The sequence below is a fragment of the Humulus lupulus genome, chromosome 8 (assembly GCF_963169125.1).
Source record: "Humulus lupulus chromosome 8, drHumLupu1.1, whole genome shotgun sequence".
Lineage (NCBI taxonomy): Eukaryota > Viridiplantae > Streptophyta > Magnoliopsida > Rosales > Cannabaceae > Humulus > Humulus lupulus.
In genome coordinates this window covers 32,555,469-32,562,812 of record NC_084800.1, presented here as the reverse complement: position 1 = coordinate 32,562,812, position 7,344 = coordinate 32,555,469, and the positions used below count along the sequence as shown (strand labels likewise).

At 41.4% G+C, this 7,344-nt stretch overlaps 1 non-coding gene across 1 annotated transcript; it reads right to left on the bottom strand.

Annotated features, from left to right (window-relative positions):
• Nucleotides 1–285: 285 nt before the first annotated feature.
• On the bottom strand, nucleotides 286–391 carry LOC133799110 (small nucleolar RNA R71). Its single transcript, XR_009876313.1, has one exon. It is a non-coding gene; the product is annotated as a small nucleolar RNA R71 (small nucleolar RNA).
• Between the last annotated feature and the right edge of the window lie 6,953 nt (nucleotides 392–7,344).

The window sequence follows — 7,344 nt, the reverse complement described above, 5'->3', positions numbered from 1 at the left end:
ATGCCCGCATTAGACTTTAAACCTGGCATGATTCAACTCTTGCCCACATTTCATGGAATGGAAAGCGAAAGCCCATACGTGCATATCAGAGAATTCGAGGAGGTAGTAGCCTCGTTCTATAACCAAGACGAAAATGCCGATGCTGTGCGACTGAAGTTCTTCCTTTTCTCCTTGAAGGAAAAAGCCAAAAGCTGGTTATACTCTTTGAGACCTAGGTCTATTGGAACATGGGAGGAGATGATCAAATCCTTCTTTCTGAAACACTTCCCTAGACATAAGACCAACAGTCTAAAATGACAGATTTCCACATTCTCCAAAAAGGACAATGAACATTCTATCAAGTATGAGAAAGATTCAAAGATCTGTTAAATCAATGCCCGCACCATGGCTATGAGAACTGGCGTTTGGTCAGTTACTTCTATGAAGGCTTCACGAGTCATGAGCGCCAGTTTGTAGAAATGCTATGCCATGGTGAATTCCTCGAAAAAGAGCCAGATGATGCTCTTGAATATCTTGAAGAAATTGCGAAAAAGCTTCACACCTAGACTGGTCCAAGTGCTACTGACAACACCAACTGACACAAACCATCTGGGATATATCAACTTCGAGAAAAGGATAGTATTAAGGCCCAACTCGAAGCTTTGAAAAAGCAGTTTGAGGTCTTAATGACGAAAAAATGGCCAAAAGTCAAAGATGATTGCACAAGCGGAACCGCAAGAACCTTGCTTTGTTTGTGGAGGGACGGAGCACTTAGCTAAGACCTGCTTAGCTTTGAATGAAATGAGGGGGGTTTATGAGGAGCGATGCAATGCCTTAGGGGCATATAACAAGCCATTCTCCCATACGTACAACCCTGGTTGGAGAAACCACCCAAATTTCAGTTGGAGAGATTCCAACCAAGCTCAATCGTCTGGAAGCCAATGGAGAAATGAGCAACAAGTTCAACCATCAAAGGCGTATTCTGAACCTCAATACAATGCTCATCCACAATGAAATTCTCTTGAGAATACTCTTCATGCATTCATGGAGGAACAATCCAAACTGAATCGCCAAATGATGGAAGAAATCAAGGTAATGAAATGTCAATTCTCAAAATTGACTGAATCCTTGGCCATTCCGGAAAAAGGCAAACTTCCTTCCCAACCGAAATTCAATGTGCAAAGCCAACACATGGCCTAATCTTTAAATTCTAATGATCAAAATGTCAAGGAAGTGAATGCCATCACGACGAGAAGCGGTAAAACTCTGCAAGACCCACCCATAAAATCCAACACTCCCAGTGAGTGCGGTGATTGAACAAAAGGCACCGCCAAAATACAAAGATCCCTGTTGTCCTACCATTTCTTGCCAAATTGGGACCCATGAAGTTAGCCAAGCCTTACTTGATCTTGGCGCGAGTGTCAATATCATGCCCTACTCTGTATACTCGCAACTCGGTCTTGGAGAAATGAAGCCAACATCTGTTGTACTATAGCTTGCTGATCGTTCCGCCAAAAAGCCTAGGGGTATTGTTGAGGATGTATTAGTTCAAATTGAAAAATTCTATTACCCCGTGGATTTTCTTATTCTTGATACCCAATTTGTGGTGAGCATGGAGTCTAAAATTCCTATTATCCTCGGAAGACCATTCCTTGCTACTGCAAATGCTTTGATCAATTGTCGGAATGGTCTAATGAAGATATCGTTTAGAAACATGACTCTTGAAGTCAATATCTTCCACATCGGGAAACAACCCCGAGAAGATGATGAATGCTATCAAACATTCATGATTGACACTATAATTCCCGAGGAGGTTCAATTGCGCAGCAACTTTGATAATCTTGATGAACTCCTCTTTCTGTCTGACAATGAAAGTCCCAGTTCTATTGAGTCTGCTCCTGCAATATCGGATCGCATAGACTCACGCCATAGAAGAATTCAGTTTTGGCAACCTCGCTTGGAAGAGCTACCTCGTGAGAGGGCACAGCTAAAAATTTCAGCCGAAGAGGTTCCAATTGTTCAATTGACCCAACTTCCCGAGGGTCTGAAACATGCCTTCATGGGAGACGGTGAAACCTTTCCAGTTATCATCTCGTCCAACCTTCAAAATTCTCAAGAATTGCAATTACTCGACCTACTGCGAACGCATAAATCTGCTATAGGTTGGACCCTTGCTGATACCAAAGGTATTAGCCCTTTAATTTGCTCCCATCGAATCAATATGGAGGATGAAGCCATCCCTCGAAGAGACCCTCAGCGGTGACTGAACCCCACGATGAAAGAAGTTGTAAAAAATGAAGTTTTGAAATTGCTAGACGCTGGTATTATTTACCCGGTAGCAGATAGCAAATGGGTCAGTCCTACTCAAGTCGTGCCCAAGAAATCTGGTGTCACCGTTATCCAAAACGAAAAAGGGATCCTTGTCCCCACAAAAACGGTGACAGGGTGGCGCATGTGCATTGATTATAGAAAATTAAATGCCGCCTCCCGCAAAGATCATTTTCCACTCCCATTCATTGATCAAATTCTTGTTCTTGATGGCTATTCTGGCTATTATCAAATTGAGATTGCATTAGAGGATCAAGATAAGACCACTTTCACTTGCCCCTTTGGCACCTTTGCTTTCTGGCGTATGCCATTTGGCTTGTGTAATGCACCAGCTACTTTCCAAAGATGCATGATGAGCATTTTTTGTGACATGATCGAAAAATCAATGGAAGTATTCATGGATGACCTAACCATTTTTCAAAACTCCTTTGAGACATGTCTTCTTCATCTTGAAGCTGTTTTAAAATGATGCATTGAGAAAAGACTTGTACTCAATTGGGAGAAATGCCACTTCATGGTATCTTCTGGCATCGTCTTAGGCCACATTGTTTCTGAAAAAGGAATTGAGGTTAATCAATCCAAAGTCGACCTTATCTCCAACCTGCCGACTCCTAAGACTGTCAGAGACGTTAGGTCATTTCTTGGTCATGCGGGTTTCTATAGGAGGTTCATACAAAAATTTTCAATGATTGCCCGTCCGCTAAGCAACCTCCTAGACAAGGATGCCACTTTTGAATGGACACCTGTAACGCCCTAAACTCCAGGGACCGTTACAGTGTGCCTTGTAAACAGTGCTAAACTCGCTAATCGAGTCCTTTGGCCAAAATTGTGTAACTAAGTATGATTAGCAGTTTAGGGATTAAATTTTTTGGTTAAGATTAACATCTCATTAGAACGTTTACTGTATACATTGAGATCCCAAAAATATAATTTAAAGGTCTATTATAAGAAAATATTTACAACAGGCCGATCTAAGAGGCAAAATAGGGTTGAGCCCTAGTTCCTCTTTCAAACCCTCGGTCGTGGCGGTCGAGCAGCCGCATATGTACACGTCGTCACCTAACCTCTCCAACTCAGGGACGGTCCAGCTTTCTTTTGCCTTTACCTGTACCACATAGCACCCGCGAGCCGAAGCCCAGCAAGAAAACTCAACATACTCATGAACAGTAATAACATGTCATCAAAACATAATGTGCATGCCTAGCAATAATAGCTTCCATCATGCATGCAAATAAGTTCAAATAAATGATTATGGGGTCCTGCATCAGAATAGAAGACTAATGAGTCATTCTCTGAGGACCTGATTCTTGAATAGATGACTAGTAAGTCAATCTCAGAGTGGGTGACTAATGAGCCACACCCTGCATAGGTGACTTATGAGTCACACTCTGTATAGATGACTAATAAGTCATACCCTGTGTAGATGACTAATGAGTCCATCTCTGTCTAGGTTACTAATGAGTCACACTCTGTATAGGTGATTTATAAGCCACACTCTGTATAGATGACTAATAAGTCTATCTCTATGTGGATGACTAATGAGTCATACACTGTATAGGTGACTAATGAGTCACACTCTGTATTAGTGACTAATAAGTCACACTCGGTATAGATGACTAATAAGTCAATCTCTGTGTGGATGACTAATGAGTCATACCATGTATAGGTGACTAATGAGTCACACTCTGGAGGTCTCATACCCTCCTAGCCATGTGACATGTGGGTCACCTTAGCCTTTCTGGCTCTGGCTCTAATTAACTAGCCCTTAGACTAGACAAGCGCTTTTAATTTTCATTGAACTTGAGGTCGGTCCGGCATTAATGCTCATTTGAGTCATTCAATGCATATGTCAATTAGATCTAATCATTATTGGCTTATGTTGAGCATGCTAAAGTCATTCCTGACTTATAAGTCAGCACTGTGTGACCAATGCCCAGCACCACTGCCGAACTTGGCTCATGAGTCACAGCTTTGCAGTTGATACTGACACCATTGCCAATCCCTGACTAATAAGTTAGTGCTTCCTCATTTAGGTAATACAAACAGACATATATGATATGTCAAATATTCAGATATAAGGCATTTAGCATGCTAATTCAGTAACCAGAAGCATAATTATAATCATGCACAATTACAGAGACTCAAGCTCTGAACAATCTCATAATCAACATTCATGCCATGCCATAATCTCATGTATCTTATGCATTTTCAATGCAATCAATGTCCACATATGGAGCACTCAATATGCCTCATGAATAACCATGCATGTCACATATGGGGTGCAGTTTTCTTACCTCTGGTTCGAGCGAGAATTAGAACAAGAACGACCCTTAAGAAGGATCAATCCTTTAATCATTTAGCGATCACCTAGTCATAACCAAATACTAGCTCCGATTAATGAAAATCAACAATAATAGGGTCTTGATCTAAACCCCACTCTTGGGACCCCGAAAGGTACCCACACGGTGAGTAGATTCGATCCCGGGCCTTAAGGATTGAAACCCCGAGCCAAAAACCCTTAAAAACACTCAAAACAGGATTTTGGAGGAACAGAGGAGCGCTACAGCGCTGCTCCCTAGCGCCCCAGCGCTATACTCAGAACCCCCAAACCGCCCAACCAAGTCCTGTGTAGTGCTATAGCGGCCTCTGATGGGCGCTATAGCGCTACCCTCAGCCAGATACTCCCCTGAAATCTCTTCCTTCGACTCCTTCGATTCTAACTCGATTCCAATGCTTCCAAACCCCATTTTTGATGCCAAATGAACCCAAAAACCATCCTCACATGCCCTAAGCATCACAACCACAAGAACCCTAGCCAAAACTCCAATCAATTCCCAACTTTCCAACTCAAAAACCAGCTGAAACTTAACTAAGAAAACAGAGCAAAAGAAAGAGTTCTAATGGCTAAAAACTCACCTCAATCTCAGCAACACACCCTTTTCAATGGTGGAGCATAACTCTAGCTTATCACAGCTTGGTTCCCTAGCTTGGTTCCTCAAAAGAGCTTAAAAATTCAAAGAGAAAAAGAAGGAAAAAGTGGTACGGGAGAAGAGGAAGAGATGCTCTGTTTTTAACAAGCTTCTACAGCCTTGGCTGATATCTATCCTAGGGGTGGAAAGACCAAACTACCCCTAGGTCAATTGAGGGTTTCTAAAGGCTCCCAAGGGCAAAATTGGTATTTCCCACTTATCTCGTTAATCATAATTAACGCTCTCCAATTCCCACTATTCTCAATATTCTCAAACATCAATCATTCACATCCCGTTACCCTTTTATTCCCGGCAATGCTCTAATCATTAAAAACACCCCGAGACTCATCCCGAGCCCCGAACTTAAACCTGTTATAACTAAACTGCTAATTAATATTCCATGATCATCTCATGCCGAATAGCTCGAACAAATCCACATTATAATGTGGTCTCAACAATATGTCACTGACATGCATACAAATATACAATTACGCCCTCAACGGGCCAAATTACCAAAACACCCCTGTAATGAAATGTGGACCCACATGCATGCATTTAACATCATATTATAATATAATTCACATAGACATGCATATGATCACTTAATAACATAATAAATCAATTATGGCCCTCCCGGCCTCCTAATCAAGGTCCTAAACCTTATTAGGGATTTTTGGGCATTACAACTATCCCATCCTTATAGAAATTTCGTCCTCGAAATTTATCTGAACAACCCGGAATATAAATTCTGCACAACTGATTTCAATTTTTCCCAGGTCATTCTCTTGTCCTCACTCTTTCTGTGACATTACCTTAACTCAAGGTACACTTTGTTCCTCAGAACCTTATTACTTCTATTACAACCTGAACTGGCTATTCCTTCCCGGAATACTTAACCTTAACCTTCAGATTCTTATGACTCAACTCATGAGTTCCTTTAACCCATGTCCCCTGCATCGAATTACATAACACACTGTATTCAACTAACAGTGCTAAAGATAAGGCTGATCCAAAATCAACCTAACTAGTCCTATCCAGGATTCAAACTGCCAAGACAGTCTAGGGCTTAGCTTGCCCTTAACTCCTCACCCCTTTCCATGGTGATACTTTAAGGAAGATACATTCTTCTACATTGGAACCCCACGTTCCTGCTTTTCTATTCAGTAAAACTTTTCCATTTATTCTGAGAATTGAGCATTCAAGCTCTAACCTCTAACAATTTTCAATGGTCCTCTGAACCATCTCATGATCCAGAATCAACTCCACATCCATCTCATTCCAATAACCAGCTTACAAGCACTTTTAAACGTACCTTATCTTGTAAGGTACCTTCTCAATACTGAATAACTTTCTCTCTCTCTCTGATTTACCATCAGTCTGAGAAGAATAAACTGTACTAAATCCCATCTATATGCATTCATTGCCTTCTTTAACCCTTCCATAACTTGGAAGTAACACTAGAGTCTTCATCTGATAAGATAGACCTTGAATTTCATGAAGAAGGCGCACTACCTCTCTCACATAGAGATCTGAATTCTGATCAGCTGCATTACTTATCCTTATTGATAGAAATAAGCTCACTTGGAAAAAACTGGTCCATAATGTCCCAATCCAAATCACACTGACCCATTAACCTGGGCAACCCCACCACGAACCCATCGCGATGCTTCCTTATTTCCATTATGCCTCTCTCCATCTCAGGCTATCCCATAAAAGCTTTCAAAATCTGATGCACTACAGGATGTCTGAATGAAGAGAATAGAAGAATAACCTAAGATTCATTCAGAATCTCCCATTTAAGACAAGAAAGGTGTTGAAAATGTCATCGCGGACCACTTGTCCCGACTTGAATTCAGCGATCCCGCTGACGGTCCACCTATTCATGATGATTTCCCCGATGAACAATTACTTTTTGTTGCTAAGTTACTGTGGTATGCTCACATTGTAAGCTACTTAGTAGCAGGTGAACTCCCATCTGAATGGAGTTCACAAGACAAACGCAAATTTCTGGTCGAGGTGCGCAATTTCTTTTGGGATGAGCCATACTTATTCAAGTATTGCCCTGACC